At 37.9% G+C, this 18,484-nt stretch overlaps 1 protein-coding gene across 3 annotated transcripts in view; it reads left to right on the plus strand.

The window, feature by feature from the left end:
* The window catches only part of LOC134529496 (four and a half LIM domains protein 3), a 411,563-nt gene that overhangs the window by 149,052 nt on the left and 244,027 nt on the right, over nucleotides 1-18,484 (plus strand). The window contains exon 1 of one of the 3 annotated variants that reach the window (XM_063363642.1): nucleotides 208-302. The exons of the other annotated variants lie outside the window; for them this stretch is intronic. The gene's annotated coding sequence lies outside the window, so the exon portion shown is untranslated. Of the gene's footprint in view, nucleotides 1-207; nucleotides 303-18,484 lie in introns of those variants that run through there. 3 annotated transcript variants of the gene reach the window in all.

Below are 18,484 nucleotides of genomic sequence, written 5' to 3' on the forward strand. Positions count from 1 at the left end.
TTTTTGCTTTATTATTTACAAGCAACCTCATGTCAGATGTTGGAGCGTGGTGGAAGTGCTGGTCGCGGCGGAGTATTTCGGGCCGCGGACTTGGCAACACTGCAGCGGCGGGAGGAGGAAGCGGCGGGGAGGGGCCCGGCCGAGAGTTGATAAATCGGCGGAGAGAAGGGAGCGATAAGGACGAGCGCGATGACGCCGCCGAGGAGGGGTTGTCGCGAAAGGGGCGAGGCGACGGGAAAGGTCTGGCCGCTCGTCGAGCAGTGGCGCGCGGCGCGGGAGGGCCCGTGACGTAGGCGTGATGAGTGAGTCGGCCGTCGTGCTCATTTGTTTCTTTGTTTGTTTGTTTGTTTGTGCGCTAGCTTTTTTTTCTTCAGTAACACTATAAAATGAAGGAATCAGGCCTTACGGCATCATATTAGTTGTTTTTTGTCGCTATTATCTAAGGGTTTTGCCTGTGAATTTACCACTATAGCTCTCTTCAGTGGCGTAGCCAGGATTTGTGTATGGGGGGTGTTAAGAAGCATGGCCCCCCCCGTATTAAAGCGGGGGGTCCGGGGGTCCTCCCCCGGGAAAATTAGGATTTTAAGGTGTAAAATAGTGCTATTTTAGCAGTTTTCTGTTCTTTAATTTAAATATTGTAATGGTAAAATTTTTATTAATTTTAAAATGAAATTTGTTAAAGTGATGTATAAGAAGTTAATTAATGATTTGGTGCTAGGGGGGGGGGGGTGGTTGAACCCCTAACCCCCCCCCCCCTGACTGCGCCCCTTGCTCTCTTGCACTTTACGTTTCGCTTCAAATGTTCTCAACAGATATTTACTAAATGTTAACATCTGTAAAAAGTCACGCAAATGTTACAGCTCGGAAATAACGTTTCGTGGATATCTGTCGAGGGAATTTTTGACTGAAGAATAAATGCAAGAGAGCTAGCTGATTAAATTTCCAGGGTAATCCCTTAAATAGTGGTAATGACAAGAAAATGAAATAATCAGCTCTGCGTATGAGAGAGAGGAACCGAGAAATGCCGAAATGGTTTAAACTTTATTTATTCCCTGACAGTTTTGTATCGTTTAATTTTTAAAAAACTGGGTAGTTTAAGCATAGTATATAACTGGTGAACTGCCTGAAGTTAAGTGGCTGGCTGCTAGGAATAGTTTCCCCTGGGAAGTCATTGGCATCAAGGACAGAATAAATTGTTTGGGATTATATAACTACCTTATTGTAATTGTCTCACTAGACGCTGTCATAGCTTTTGAAAATTTTCTTATAAATGTACGGCCCAAGCCGAAACGAATTCGATTTATTTGATATCAAACGCAAAGTTTGTACTGCATTAAAACTGTTCAAATCAATATAGTTGTTTCTGTCAACATTGTCGTTAAAGCGATCACGATCATAATGGATAGGTCTGGCAACTTCCTACCCTTTGCCTTGGCGTTGAAATTTTTTTCCAGATTACTTTTTTTTTCATTCGTTTGGATGTTTGGTAAATGCCTAATCTGTACAAATGCCTTAAAATGTTTACGAATTTAGTTTAGTTGAGTGATGTTTCAGGATTGTGTTTTAACGGATGGTCAAGACAGGGACGTAACGCAGTGGTCAAGGCATGACCTGGCAATCTGCCGGCTCGGGTTTCATACCCACTGTTACATGTAATTTCTTTTTATTTTCATTTTCATTTCTCACAATATTAAACTGTTAGTTACGGAAATTAAATATATGTAAACATTTAAATGTATATATTTAAACAGAAATTGTTTTAAATAGTACAGTTTTCAATTATATTTTTTGAATTGTATTTGTGTAATTTAATTATTGAAACATATTTAAATTATGTGATTAATAGTTTAATATTTTGAGAAATAAAGAAATGAAAATGTAAAAAAAACCAGTACCAGTGAGTATCGAACCCGTGCCGGCAGATCGCCAGACCATGAGCTCGACCACTGCGCCACGCCCCCTGCCGTGACAATACTTTAAAACATATTCCCGAAACATAACTTCAACTAAAGTAACAAATTCGTCGCAAAAACATTTAAGGTATTGGTACAGATATAAGCATTTACCAAGCACCCAAACGAATGAAAAAATAGTAATCTGTGAAAAAACTTCAAAAATTGAGACGAAATTAGGAATAATGTTATATTTTATACTATGCTTCCAATCAGCACAGTGTTAATCATGGTTTCAACTACTACTAGCGCCGTTTGATCGCAGGCCGCCACGAGCTTCACTAAGCCGACGGAGAATGAAGGTAAGTTGCCAGACCTAGCTATATGACCGTGAGAGCGAGGAAGGGTGACGACGTGACAATGAAGCATCGACGGAATGAATGAAAAAATCACCAGCTCAGAAAACGTCCGCCACGTTCCTTGCGTGTATGTATGTATGTGTATGTGTGTATGTATATATAATCACCCATAAACCTGTTTTTTACGAAAGTATTTTTTAGAGTGTACGTAGTATTTGGTTTTTATCGACGCTCTTAGTTGCGAGAGTTTTTAATCGCGGCATTTCAAGAAGGGTGTCAGTATTTATGAAACCTTATTTTTATATTTCCGCTATGAAATTAAGGGACTCGCCTAAATTCACCGAGGAGACGCATTACCGACGCGAAGTCTCCACGCTATCTATAGTTACGCCTGCACGTAGAGGCGAAGAGGCGTGTGATGCGCCAGCCAATGTCGCCCTTAGCGACCCCGCGCTTTTGGACATTCTCGCAGTGGTTACTGTTTGAACAGAATCACCTCACGGAAACTAAACGGTTTCGCCGGTGCGCGAATAAACTGCTTCGTCGCCTCTACGTGCAACGCAAAAATATTTTTTTGTTACATGAAACCATACAAGAATTGACGCCGTTATACTATAATTTCGCTTAGCGCGTGGCACATTCACTGAATATCTAAGCTCATTTTATCTTCATGTGAAAATATGTTGCGAATATGGTCCTGCTAAAATAAGTGTTACATTTGTTTCTGTGTTGCAAACATCTTGATGGTGTTTATCAGTTAACAGCAGTTATTTATTTAATATTTACGGAAAAATGCTGTTTTTATGATGTTATTTTAATATAGTTAAAAATGTCCTTTGAATACAATTTTATACAATTATTTATGAGTTCCACAATTTTTACATTTTAGCTGCCTACATAAAATGACTAAATGAATTAGGAGATTGAATCATTTTAGGTTAAAAGTTTGTTTGTGTGCTATTAGATATTCACTAACGAGTATTTTTTTTACAGGAACACTATGCAATGAAAAATCAGGATTTGCGTCTCGGTTTCACGCCCATAAATTTATCACTATTAACTATTTTTCATTTTTTGTTATGCCTCAAATTTTCTCAACAGAAATCTTGTCATAATTTTAATTCCTTTAAGGTAAATCTACATGGTTTAATTTTTGTATCAACATTTGTTTGAAATTTTGCGGATTTTGCACGTAAGTTAAGTCCAGATTATTTGCTTTCAGAGTAAATATGTACATATGTGCATATGTACATATGAGCAAGAGCGTAGATCCCGTGGTTGCCCGGGGGGGGGGGGGGGGTCCATGCTCCACCTGGAATTAAGAAGCCCCTCACTGAGGGGGCCCGTTTGCAAAATAGTGATTGTTAAAAGGGGGTATTAAACGTTAACCTAAAGATTATGTTTTAGGAAAAACTTTGTGTAAATTTCAAAGTTGTCTGCATATTGCATACATATAGGCCAAAATATGGGCAGTGTACAACACACGAGCACCCTATCCAGAGATCCTTGCGAATCCTACAGATTTGCGCCACTGCATATCTCGTGAGGTCCGTGGTTCGGTCCCGGCGCTTGGCTTGTCGTGTTCCTAGCAAACACCAATGCTTAGTGCTTCTTGATCCGGCCTGCTTCGGTCCAGCATCGAGCCAGATGCTCGCGCTCGTAGGCCTACTACCAGAGATTTTTGAAGTTATACTTGTTTAGGCGCTTTGAGGGGGAATTTTTTTTTTGACGTGAATACGTCTTTAAAATTGCTTCCATAGTGGGAGGCAATTCAAAAAACCGAATGATAACAAAATTGGGGGATACAGTTTGGTGTTGCAGCTACATATATATCATCTCCATCCAAAATTTAATTACACCACTGGATAGCTAAGTGAGGACTGTGACGCATCGCACGCGTTGGAGGGGGAAGCGCCGCCATTTTGAGGTCATTTTGCTGCATTTTCGATGTTTCCATTTAGTATAACTTTTGACTCGGATAATCTACGACGTTCGTTTGGGTTTCAATAGTCAGCTCTCGTCAAAATCTATCGATTGCGTATATAAAACATTAGCGTAAAATAGTTACAGTGAATATAGGTATATGGTGTTAAAATAAAAATATATATAATCAAAAATATATAATGTTGGCCTATACGCGTCAAAAAGCCAAATCCAATACACGTATTCACGTACAACACACGGCCGTGCCCATGACACAGCCACACCCCATATATTTTTTTAAGCATACAACGGATATAGATCTGCGCGTGCACTAAGGACGAAGATTAACATGAAGTCTATATAGCACAGATGAGCTCATGAGCCGAAGTCGTCCAGATAGCTGACCGCTTGTGGTGGCATTAACCTGTATATAATCGCTTACGTGAACAAATAAATCTTTATTACAGCAAAACTTTCTTGGAATACATTTTGTGAACTTCATTATTCGCAAAAAGAACTACTAATCGCAACTTTAAAAATACTTTATAATCCTGGGATTACCACATTCATAACCCAATATTCCTATTGATATCTTAAAGTGACTAGTTCATAGGCTAAGTAGGCTACTACACAATCAAAGTGATTATATACATATATATATATATATATATATATATATATATATATATATATATTCAGAAGTATGTAGGTTTATACGTTTGTTTGTAATTCAAATTTACAGTTTTACACCGAGCTTAATGAAATTCGAACGAAGAGGGTCACTTACTCACTGTATGCGTGTAAAACCACCCCCTCAAACAGGAATTTTGGTACTCTTGATAAAATTTTGCGCACTTGACTTTCAAAATAAGGGGAAAATTTCTGTTTACGTCTGATTTGGAGAAAAATAATCTATACCCGTTCCTCTAAATGGAGTATGATTTTCTCTCCGGGAACCCCGGGCAACATATACTCTATATCAATTGATGCTGTAAAATATTTTTCTCTAACTAAAGTTATGTAAACATTTTTTTTATAATTTTTGTAACAATTAATTTCAAAATAGTAAGTTAATAATTAGGGTAACTCCTAACGCGCGCACATAAGTACACACGACTTGTTTTTTAATTATTTTTTTTTACTGTATCGCTCTATTGTATATTTTCTTGCCCTAGAGCAACATAATACAACTTGTTCAAACTTCATTATATCGTATACTGATTTTTTTTTGCATCGTAACCTTGTAAACTGCATTGACGCTCGATAATCCGGTAACATAATTAATCCGACACGGATGTGTTCCGATTGAGCCGCATCAAATATACATTATTGTAGACTGTATAAGAATTAACAGCTGTACGCCAACACGCAAATATGTATAACACAAATTATGAATGAATAATATGTGTTTATTTTGCCACAGTGAAGAGTATTCTCGCATGTTTCTTGACTCTTCAGATCGGTTACTCATTGCATGTCGTGCTGCCAACCGCGTGTCGACATTGCTGTGATTGTGGCCAGCGAGTTCCCAGTGAAGCTTCTAGTGCTGACATCGGGATTCAGTTTGGATCGTGTTAAGAAAACTCAAGTTAACATCATATGTACCTTATACCGCTTACGCCATTGCTGGTCCAACATATTTCAGACTATATCAATCTTCCCCAATGGAGTAATTCCTCAAAGAACGCAAGAAGACTGAAGTGAAGAAAATTTAAATGGAAGCAGTTCGAAAGTAATAGTTGCTGGGATGATCATTATAGCTGCGGGGTGCCAGACATTGTGTCCCGAAAAGGGAAGGGATTAATAAAATGGGACGCTAGGACATATGGGTTCGAATTCTTGTGAACGCAATTTCTGCATTGCTGCCTGTTTGTGCTCCTCGTCACCAGTGTTTGATTGTTTTATTATTATTTATGATTTTTGGTTACTGTAAAGGTCTAGGATGATATTACGATAACAGAGCTTGTAGCCACTGCGCATCAGTCAGCCAATGAGCGCCGTACGAACTGCTCCAGGGGTGGACTACACCTATAGGATGTTAAATGCTTAGACTAAATATATTATATGGACCGATTCTTGACTTCACCGGATGGAGCTTACATTAGCCAGGGATTTTCCATCATATTATGTCAGCAAGCCCATGAGCGTTTTTTTAAGGCACTCAAAGACTTGTTTTTGTTAAATTGTGCATGTAATTTTTCCCTTTAATTTTTCTGGAGTTACACTTTCCCTGGCCGGAAAAAAAGGCTACATACAAATAAAAATTATATATGTGCTTTAAATCTTATCCTGTAGTAATTGATATTGAATATCATTAAAACATGTATTTATTGTGAATATTAGTGATATCTGTTGTGTATATAAACTTTTTCAGGTATATTTTCAAGTGTATTTATATAAGTGAGTTCATGTTCCCGTATGTATAACGATGTCAGGTTGCTTGTAAGCTTCCATTGTCGCTGGCAGGGAGTGTCTGAGGAAGGTTAAGTAGTGTCCTGGTCGTTTTCATGGTAGTGTTTGAGGTTATGTTCCCGTATGTTTATTTTATGTGCATTATAAATTATTTAATTATTATTTAATAACTAATGCAAATAATAAATTAGAATAAACATTCAGCATATTTATTGATTTAATTACTAATTAAAATCAATCTCGATTATTTCACTAAATTAAATAATTAATTTGATATAGGTGTTTATATTAATATTGAACACTGAGTATTTATTTAAATGTTTTAATTTGATTGAATTTATACTTCACAAACCGTATTTATAATACCACTCCAGTCATTTCATTATTTTATTTATATTAATTTTTTGCATACATAATTAAATTTTATTTTTTTAAAGCGCCAAGTAGTGAAACTTCAAACGCACGTATATAAGTACACGCGCCCATCATTTTTTTTTTAAATGTTGTGTGTGTAAGTTGAGTTTAAAATGTCGATGCTCTTACTACACAGACACACACACCTACACACACACACACACACACAAATATATATATATATATATTAACAAAATATTATAAAATCTAATTGTATAAGCTCTTAAAACTTATTCTTTTGTGTTAATGGAAAAAAGGAACATTATTTTACAACGTAAAATAATATATAGTGTTTCTCCAACCCCTAGATGTGTATTATGTATCCGCCCTTGATTTAGTCTATGGAATAATCGCTCATGCTAGCGAAATATTGCCTATTATTATTGTTTATGCTTCTGAATTTATTTTGTTGGGGAAGTGGAAATAACCTTAAAAGGGTTCGTAAAGATTTTTTATTTTTTATTTTTTTTAATGGAAGTCCTGCGCAATTGGTTTTAAATCAACAAAAGGATATTCAAGGAACCTTTCTTTATCTTTACGATCCCACCATAAAATGATAGCGTCACTGCTTGGAAGTTTCGTGGGGGCACGTTTGCAACTACCAGCCAGTGCTCGGCATTGCTCGTAGAGGAGCGGCAGCAGCGAGGGACCAGGCGAGTCAGTCACGCCCTTTTCTGACCTCAGCCACCTTTAATAGACTAGCGCGGTGATACGACGCTGTCTTGACGGTAATTTATCACAGCGTCCCGCGCCGCGCCGGCCTGGGGGTGACGGGTCACCTTGGCGCGCTGCCGCTGCGCTGCGCCACGTGTCTCGGCGGCCATGCGCGCAGCGCTCCTGGCGGCGAGTGGCGTCACTGCAAGCGCGCCCTCGCAGTACGTAGTTCTACCAGGCGCTGCTAGAGGCTGCCCAGCGCCACGTGTGTCGGCGCGGCGCATGCGCGCAGCGCTCCTGGCGGCAAGCGGCGTTACTGCAAGGGCGTACTCGCAGTACGTAGTTTGCCCGCGCACCGCCAGAGGCTCTGTCTTTTGGCGTACCATTCAAGTGTGTTGCGGCGCCGTACCTGTAACTTATTTCCTCTTTTCTTCCGGCTTCTTAGTAGCCGCGCTTCGTGGTCTCTGTTAGAACGTGGTTTCTAGGGATAAGTGTTGCGAATATACACATGGAGATTATTTTAGATTAATAACTTTTTCCCCCCTTCGAAACTTTCTTTTGAAGTATTCGATGATATCGTAGTACATTTCTAACGAATGTTTAGTATTTTAGAGTGACATATTTCTCAACAGTTAATCTACGGGTATCGTGGACTGAAGATATATATGATTTTAAGGAAACTTAAGTTATTGAACGTCGTTGCTAGTCTTCGTGCAAAAATTGTAATTTTTTTTGGAGGCGTGTTTTAATCTTTCAAGCAAGTGATGGTTTGTTGCGTATTAAATTATTTTGCATGCACAAGTATGTAGATGCTTTGTAGTTGCTTTAGTGTTATATTTAAATAAATTGCAATATATAATTGTTTTTCTTTACGGTTTCTATTCCTCTGCAAGATAATTTATATTCAATCATGTATTTATTGATGCTGGCTTCAAACTAATTAATTTTACTATAAAATATTTTGCTTTTGATAACTTCGTGCATTTGTAAACAAATAAAGTAGATTGTCATTGAAGGATTAAAGTGGTAAAGTATATCATCTCATTCTTAATCTTACCAAGGATAAAAATTTATGATAATCATTTAAATTATTTCGAATACCCTTGCGATTCTGGTTTCTCACGTTAAAAAACAGTCGAATGCTTAATATCTTGGTTTCTTAAAATCACATATTATGTTCATTATATGCTATTTTAACATTATATGCTATCGTAAGAATACTTTTTAATGCAACATATGCTATATTCTTTTTTTCTATTCATATGATTTTAAATGTATTTGCGGGTCAGTTGACGTATACAAGATTTATAAGGGTGTGACAATTACTAAAATATATTTGGTTGTTTACTTATATTTTTCATTATCTGGAATACCCAGTAACAGTTGTAAATTTTGAACCGCGGAGATAATATTTTCATTGTTCTTTTGCTAACAACTTCCTAGTGATTTTGTTGTTTATGCGTTTTCCTAGATACGGCGAACTAAATAAAACGCAACAAATAAATAAAAAATTTGTAATTAATATTTAAATGATTGGTGTGCATACTGATTGGTGTTAGGAAACACAATTTGTCACGGGACACGTGTAGGAGTGTAGTTATTGGTGAAAGTCCGCGTTGGTCTATGCTTTTTTTTTACTTCCTCTCTGTGATAATTGTGGTAATAGCTAAGTCACGCTTGCCTAATTGCGAGTGGCATATATGCGTGAATGTTTTAACTGTCGGTGTTGCAAACTCCATTATGATTGGCCTTTGCTTTTTTAAGTAGGTATGTTTTCTTCTCGCACTGCCTTTCAGTTCGCTTCTTTTTTTTTTTAATGTAATCAAATTCATCTTGTAGGAACATTTTTGCAGCAATGTTTATTAATAATGCTTGTAACTTGTCGAAGGTTAATAATAGTTCATGTTAATGAAAATAAGTATATAAAATATAATAGTATCTCACGAATGGCTTTGAATTAATTGTGATGAGTTTCGTTGCCTCGGAAAATGATACACTGAGCGTCTGGTTTTGTTTAATTGAAGTTTTACAACCACCCAATTTTGTCGTTGTAGAATGGGGATAGTAACGAACACAAAAATGTGTAGAAAATAAAAGTATTATTTACAAATATTTCAATGAAATTATTATACGAAGCGACAAGTTTTTCTGTGGCTATAAAACTCCGTTAACTTAATCCGTGCTCCAATTGAAGTATGTTCTGTATTAAGTGTTGTTCAGCTCCTAACTTCAAAAATGTTGAGGAACACTATATGCCATAAGTCGTTTATCAGTTTTTAACTTATTTTGTCTTGCTCTACCTACAGTCGAAGATTTGTCGGTCGAAATCAGTTTCATTATATATAGTGTGACTCTTCAGAGCGTTACGCAGAAGTATATGAACCCAATCTGCCTGTGTGGTCAGTTTTTGAAGATTTTTCATATACTCTGTACATATGTTTTGTGTTTAACAAAGAAAGCACAAATTACACCAGCACATGTAACTGAGGCTGGGCTAGCTACCTATTGCAAGAAGATTCCTCAAGTTTTTCTTGAGTAAATTTTCTATGGCGATAACCGTGTTCTGGTGTTTTTTTTTTTTTTTTTTTTTTGATTGAAGTACTTTTCTGAACGGCAAGATAATAAATATAGTTAATGATATAGTGCGATGGTGGTAGCTTGACAAACGGATGTGTTATGCGCAAATTGACGTTAGTTTTTTGGATCGTAATATATATTGTCTAATTAATTCAATGCTGACTATTTAACCCTGTACTTCTGTAAATAATATACTGTTAGGTGCAGTAGGCTAGTAATGACAACAGTTAGGAAATTGGAAAAAAAAAGGGGGGGGGAGATATAGAGTAAGTATTTAAAATCCTGAACTGTGTGATCAAGCCCATTTTTTGGTATATTGTACAAACGATCTGCATTTAGGAGGTAAAAATATTGCTTACTTAATGTGTGGAGGCTTGTGTATAAGAAGGAACTATTTTATTTAAGGTATTTTAGTACCGTGCTTTTCCCACCCTTGTCACTGAGTCACTGGTACCAAACATAAACGCACGCTACACTGTCCTGAATGTGTGCGAACTTCCGTTAGTATCGAAAATACAGACAGAGCGGAAAACGTTTTCTTACTTCAAAATAGGCTGAATTGACCATAGAAAAGGAACATTGTAAACTGTGGTAACCTGTGGAGCCTGCTTTCCCCTCTTAAAACATTTTCTCTATACCTAAGAATCAAATCTTAACGGCTTTTCTTCAAATCAAATTAATAAATTGTTATATCCACAGCCAATATAAAAGAAAAATATTATTGTTGGTAAAATAACTTAATTCATGTGTTGGTTTTCTTTGTGATTAAGTACTTTGGTTTGTTATAAAAACTTAACTTTATAGCAATATAATCTAACTTCGCTATTTAGAAAGATGTTACACAATTTTAATGGTAATTATAACTTGCTTTTACCTAAAGCGGAGTTAAAAACAGTCTGCCGCGTCCGTACGTAAATCTCGTGACCTGCATCAAATCAGATGACCCCAGTTATGCTGTCCACTTGTCCGTGTAAAACTTACAAAAAGCTTTAACTACTGGCGGACGAACGAAGTTAAAACCCTCAAAAAAATTGAAGCCAATGAATGCTACGTAATTACAGGACGTCACGACTTTTTAGAACGGGTAGAAAAAGATCTGAAAACATGATTTTCACACACTAAATATGCCCCTAAATTTACCCCGAAAAGATGGTTTCTTAATTCCTACTAGTTTGTGAAAAATAATAGTTTATAGCTTACATTACTATACCAGCATCGGTATATTCCCTTCCCCATTCCGCTTCTTCTATCGCCTTCGCTCTTCCCCTCGTCTTACCTTCTTCTTTCCCCCTTCCCATGCTTCCCCTGAAACGCTTGCGTGAGCCGGTGGTGTGCGTTACGTTTGTTTAGTCCAAACGTTGCTTCTTCGAACAACGGGCTTCCCCACGACTATGAGTGTTTTGATTCGTGCTGGAAGGATGCACAATGCGGCGAAAGAAACTCAAGCCAAAGTTGGCCAACTTGTGGAATGTATCGCGGAGCAGTGTTTTTCTTTTGAACAAAGGTGCAAATCTGTAGGATTCGGGGCCTGATAGATTTGCGTATGGGTTTAACTCGCATGTGTCTCCGGCCTTTACGTAGAGATCCTAAAATGTTTGGTTTTCAATTGGCTAGTTTCAAAGTGCCAACCATTTTTGTTCTCATTGATCGGGACTACCTGATTCGCTTACTGCTCTCCTAGCTAGCATCGTTGGCACACGGTCGAAGAGGGGCGTATACAAATAACTGCAGGTCAATCATGAACACGTTGCAAGAGTATGAAGATTTGCATTCTTGAATGCGATTATATGAATCCTCGAAATTAAAGTTTCCCTTAAAATATTGTTTTGGCGTTATTATTGCGTTTGTCGTTTCCGTCTCACAGTAACGATTGCCTCCGCAACGAGCGGCCTTTTAATTAAAAAGAGACGCCGGCCATTTTCCCCCCCCTACCCCTTTCCAACACCTACTGGATCTACGCCCATCTTTAAGAATTTCTCAAGTACGAGGTGGACAACTAAGTTCAGGAAAGAAGTCTTAGTAGCGGTAAAGTGACTGCTCGCTGTCTATTGGATGCAATTTTTATTTTAACTATTTCGACATATCTCACCCACGTTTGTTTCATTTGTCAAAATATGGATACAATTTAAAATGTAGAGACAAAAATGAACACTTGTTTTATGGGTTTTCTTTCTTAAACATAATATAAATATGTACCATGACTTCTATTTTTCAAAAATATCTGTCATAAACTTTGATAAATATTGGTTAAAAATATGTAATATTACTGTCAGTAATTTTTTATGCTTCTTTCGCATTCTTGCAAAATAACAAAGCAATACAATCCTCTGGGTAAAATGTCCATCGTGTTCTTTATGGTGATATTATATATAAGATACGTCATGACCCATAAAATTTAAGCTAAGGAAAAAGATTTTTTGATTTTAAAGATGCTGAAAACCAATGTTTTAAATAGTAATGATTGGTTACAGGTTCTAAAAAACTAACCTTACAGTTTTTATCGAATATAGTTTTTTTTAGTCTCGAAAAACACACCCCTTTCAACTTCCTTCGAGATTTTATGTCATGCTGGGTTTGATAGATCATTAGTACAAGCAACTGAGCGTTATATGTATCAGAAAATTAAAAGCTCTCATCTTTATCAATTGAAAAGAAAAACATTATTTAGAAGTCGAAATGTCACAAAAATTTGTTAGCGTGTATGGTTTCACTCTGTTCAGTAGTAGGGTATACCTGTAGTGAGTTATCCCTGACCAGCGGTATTTCTAGAAATATTAAACTTAACGAGTCAGCTTTAGAGATCAGTTTGTGCATTTCAACGCAGTGTTTTGCAGCACAACATATGCGCATTGCCGTTCCGGGGCTGTAGCTGCAGTAAGTGTCGCGAACTATAACAGGTTACTTAACCTTTCAGTTTATGTCAAGGGTGTCGTTTGACCCCCAGTATATCCGCCGTACGTGTTAAATTCTGCATCAGTTTGTGAAATTCGTATAACCCAAGTAATTGTTTGTAAACTGTATCATTCATCACTAGGGGCATGCGTTTTTCACGAAAAAATTATGCTCGCTCGTTAGACTGTAACAAGGTATGCCATTGTTCCCTTGTGATTGGCGGTCGTCTGCGAGAGAAGCCATCGCCCTGTCTGGCCGGGCCATTCAGGACGAGTTTGCTTCCGCACTGGGTGGCTCTGATTGGTGCGCCGACAGTAGACATGCACCTGGAATAAACCCAGCCAACCACGAGACACAGAAAATGCTTTAGAGTTTTAGCACACAGCTGGTCGGAAAATCTTTTCGCGAAAATCACATGGCCCTATTCATCACTTTAAAATTAAAGATAGTGTGTATATATATATTTTTTTGAAGTTTAACGTGAGCAAAGTTTTTTCTGCGATGTTATTTTTAATAGCATTAAGTTAAACTTTATTTACACGTATTATCCGCACAGAGGTGTTGTTTGCTTTGACCTTGGCTATTCGTCGCACTTGCCATCGCTAGAGACCGGAAAAATTCACGGATTCATTTCACGACAGCCTGAAATTCAAATAGTTAATATACCTCAGTGCTGCCTCTGCTATTGGCTCACAACTCACCTGGACGACTCTGGGCCAGTGAGAAACACTCAACCGAAGCTGTATCGAATCACAGGCCGCTACGTTGGGACATCTCCACAAGACAGCGGCCAATGAGAGGGTGACATTTGACCGAGTGTACGTAGAACTATAAAGTTCATCCTAGAGGTCATTGAACCCGCGAATTTTTCCGGTCCCTAGCCATCGCGCCTCGGCAAAGCAGTCGTGGGTTACTCAGGAGCAGTAGACTGGACTGCGCGCAGAATGTGCCCACTTGGCGCGCCTCTGTCCCTCAAAGAGCGCACTTCAAAAGTAGGTTCGCACGTGCCTGGCGGAGCTCTGAAGGGAGGCGGTGGCTCTTCCTCGGCCTATCGATCACTGCAAACGACGAGCAAGAGGCCGCGCAGAAATCACCGCAAGCTCTGATGGCTGGGTCTCCTTTAGGAACGTGATGCCTCGAGTAGGTTAAGGCCCCCGCCTACCCGGTGTTGCAGAGCTCCTGAGTGGTGTATGTTTCCGAAATACTTTTGAGAATAAGCTGAGGGTGGATGCTGAAAAGTTCTGGTTCCATATTTCATTTTAAACTATTTTTGTTAAGAGTGAAAATGATTAAAACGTGTGTTTTCAGGATATTTATTGGGCATGAAAAACCCGGTACAGATTCTTGAAAGCATTCAAGGTCCTTTTTCTTCATTTCTCCGCCATATAACGTTATGGTTACCGCACAAATTTCATAGTTGTATGCACGATGAGAAAACTGCGCGTCAGCACCGCGCCAAAAGCACCAGTAAGCGTCGCACTGATCGTCCCTCCTCACTGACACATGTACACCTATACTTGACAACAAAGTTATAAGTTTGAAAATAATTGCAAGGGCATACACCATGGCTGGATCACACTGGTTGTCATAGAAAAACCTCAAGAATGTAGGCCAAATTGAACACACAAACACTCGGGAGAACGAGCCGATATCAGCTGATGTCAAATGTTACATGCCTAGACAGCACGAGATTCCGTGGAAGACATTTAGGGCAGAAAAAAATTACAACACAGACGAACACAATGGGGTGAGAACGTACAAACAGTTTCAACAAGAACAGTAAATGCAGAAAAAACAATCACCTTGGACGAAACGGCGACGCACATACGAACCCAACGATGAAACTAAACAGATAATCCTACAACACGACTACGACAACACTGATGAACACATTAGGTTTATTATCACAAACAGTTTGAACTAGCATTTGCGTATGTCCACAAAACTTTTTTTAATCAATACTCCCCATTGCAAAATTTATTCAAAGAACGTAAAATGTGAAGGTAATTGTTTCACGAAATATGACTTCAATTTTCTTCATAAAGTCTAGCTGGACAGATAACTTTAAACATGTTTTCAATTCTTTCACACTATCAAAGCTTATTGTTGACTAGTTAGCTCAAACTTTTCAATTTTTTATATTTAAAATAATGCACAACAGTACTGAATGGAAGACTTGCTATGATTTTTATGCATTTCTTAATTTTTAATTAAAACAATTGTAATGTTTAAACTCATAAATACTCGTTGCGACCTTAATGTTGTATTTCTCAGATTTATTGCTTTACTGTTCATAATCACATAATTTTACATTCATAAAGTTTTTAATATTCGTTCAGACGGAAACTCAAACTATTTCCATTCTAGTTGGTCACGTTTCCGCTGCTAAGATGTTGACAACTAACATACAATTTTAGAACCAGTCCCATGTACAAAATATTTTATGTAAACTAAAGCCATCCAACTTGTCAAACAAACATGGCTGTTTTGGTGACGTTTTCGTGGTTGTCATAGCCCTCCGAACATTATTTGAACAACCTTACTGTAACATGTTGGAGGCGAAAGTTTGATAGTGACAATGCATTCAACAACGTCGGACATTGTACCGCACTTGGTGGTGATACTACCTGACAACCACCATGGGTTTATTTATAAGCTATTCTCTGTAGCTAACTACAACTTCTTCATTGCAAGCACTATTTTTTTTTTTGACGATGTAACTGCTCTCCTCACTACCTAAGGCTCGGTCTCATACGTCATGTTAATTTTTTTGTCAATACCTTTTAAGGACTATTTCTAAACATTTAACTTTATTCATCTTGAATTTTTTGTTCTGCCACAAATATATTCAACAAATATTCAATTAGTGTAATGTCATGGGTGTGTAAAGGCGTGCAAGCGTTTCTAATTACCATCACAATTTATACCCTATATTTTGCACTATGTGAATACGTGTTGAAAACATTTGTGGCAGAACAAAAAATGCAAGGGAGATATCGAGTTAAATTTTTAAAAATATCCCTTAAATAAAACAAATTACGAAAATACGAAAGGAAAAAAAAAAGGTAACGTGGTGTGTGACACCGAGCCTTAACTATTTTTTTATAATAACTTTAACCTAGTCTCTTTTTATCGAACGGGTGTATACAGTTGGGGGCGAAGTTTTGTACACTTAACCGCATTTAAAGGTCACTACCATTTCATTAACTGTTACAATTAAACAGTTTATCATTTCAAAAATAGAGTTGTTGAAAAAACAGGTAATACGCCTGAAAACAATATTAAGCGCCAATTAAATGTTCAAACACGAGAGTTAAACATTACAAAATCCATCCTAAAGCTAACTAAGGTGAAACTCAAAATTAAGTGTAAGTATACATATGCTGGAAGGTTATTATTTGGTTAAAACTGGCACTTTACCAAAATAATAATACATTTATACAAATTGTACACAGATTCGTGCAGTTAATAGCGCCGCTGAGTAATCATCCTTTATTAATCACCGACACGTTAGTATGTATAAAAACTGTTATCTTAATTTGCTAGTTCAACATTGTGTTGATCGTGATGTAACAATAATCACTTTAAATTATTTATGCTACACGCATCTGGTAGTTGATTACATGTAAACCTATTCGTTTCACCGCTAAATGCGTCGGCAGGTAGTCGGCGGGAGACACGGGAGTGCCCACTTTGCATGTGAGCAGCTTGTCCATGTTTAGACTAAAACTCCTGCCGCGTGACCTCGGGTCGTCGCGTCAAAGAGAGCGCGGATGCCGGAAAGGGAAGGGGCAAGCTCAGGTTGTTTCCGAAGTTCAGGCGGCTCGCAGGAGCCGTTGCGGCTGGTCGCCCGCTATTGGTTGCGAGTGTGTGACGTCACGCGGCAGAGACGCGCCGGGCCGCTGAGCTGAGCTGCCGCTCATGCAGGGACCAGAGGTACTGGACGAGTCCACCAGGTGGAGCCTGTGCTAACGAAAGTGAAGCCACACAAACCGGACCACGGAAGTATGGTCATTGTTTTTTATGGACATAACGAAAAAATTATATTTATATTCCGTGTTTCGCAACTTGTCTCAAATTTGACAGTATTCAAACTTATTACTAATTGTTTACTTATCTTTCTGCCACTGTTGTTTTGGCAACAGTGTTTGTAAACAACTTTATTTGTAGTTTATTTGTTTGTAGTTGTAAACATACATAATGTGATGACTTGCAAATGGCTGGCGGGAAATAGGTACCACTGGTGCTACTTTTAATAAATGTCGAATTTGAGACAAGCACTTGGCTTCGCCCCCTGGTCCATAATACAGCTTCATGATCCCCCGTAATATGTCTACAGAATTTTTCTGTAAGGGTAACTTCACTAATGTAACTTTTCAGTCATTATTCAGTTACATTTACATTGACTCTGCACAGGGTTTCAGTGGTGTTCTGGCAACAGACCGTGACAATGTGAATTAACATGTACGCCCGATGCCCGATCACGACTGTAAGGCCTATTGCATGGAGAGAATTTTCTAATTACTCGTCGGTGCACGCGTCGCTAGACTGGCGAGTGTCGATTGCATAGGGCGACTCAAACTCGATTACTCGCTTACTCGCTTACTAGGGATTTCACCATAGGTTGTGTTTTGTTCGTGAATCACATTCTATTCTAACAGTTTTTATTTGTTTTCATTATTTTATTTAAACTAAACTAAACCGACTAACTTCAACACAGCAATGGCCAGCGAGATGCGAAAAAGAACAGTTTGCAACAACTAGCATCTGTTACTTTGAGCGAGTTTACTTGGTACTCGTCTGCTAAGCCAATCTTTGCAAACAAACTAGTCATTGTATTAACTTTGACTCGTTAACTCGCCGCTTGCTTTATTTCAGCGAGTAAAGTATATGATTCGTCTGTTTTTCTCGCTACCCCCTTGTTATTGCTTGAAGTGTTTATTTTATTAGAGCAATTATTTTTCGTTTAGTTTTGGATAAAAATATTAAAAGAAATAAAAACTGAAAAATAATCGATTTCTCGCATGAAAATATAGCCCCACGCGAAACTTCTAGCGACTAGGCAAGTTTTAGTTCACCATATAGCGTCGATTACATTGTGAGAGTTTACTAGTTACTCGTCGGTGCACGAATCGCTAGACTGGCGAGTGTCTAATACATAGGGAAATTCAAACTCGCTTAATAGCTTACGAGTTTGTTAAACACAATGTTATATGTTTTTGTCACTTTGCTTTCGTGCTTTTTAAGTTTTTTAAGACAGTTGAAATAGTGTTAATATTCATTTATTTTTAACTATTTCGTACTTCAACCATTTACTGAGCCTATAATGACCAATAATAAAACATTGCCAGCTAGTAGAGA

Source organism: Bacillus rossius, chromosome 2 (genome assembly GCF_032445375.1).
Source record: "Bacillus rossius redtenbacheri isolate Brsri chromosome 2, Brsri_v3, whole genome shotgun sequence".
Taxonomy (NCBI): Eukaryota; Metazoa; Arthropoda; class Insecta; order Phasmatodea; family Bacillidae; genus Bacillus; species Bacillus rossius.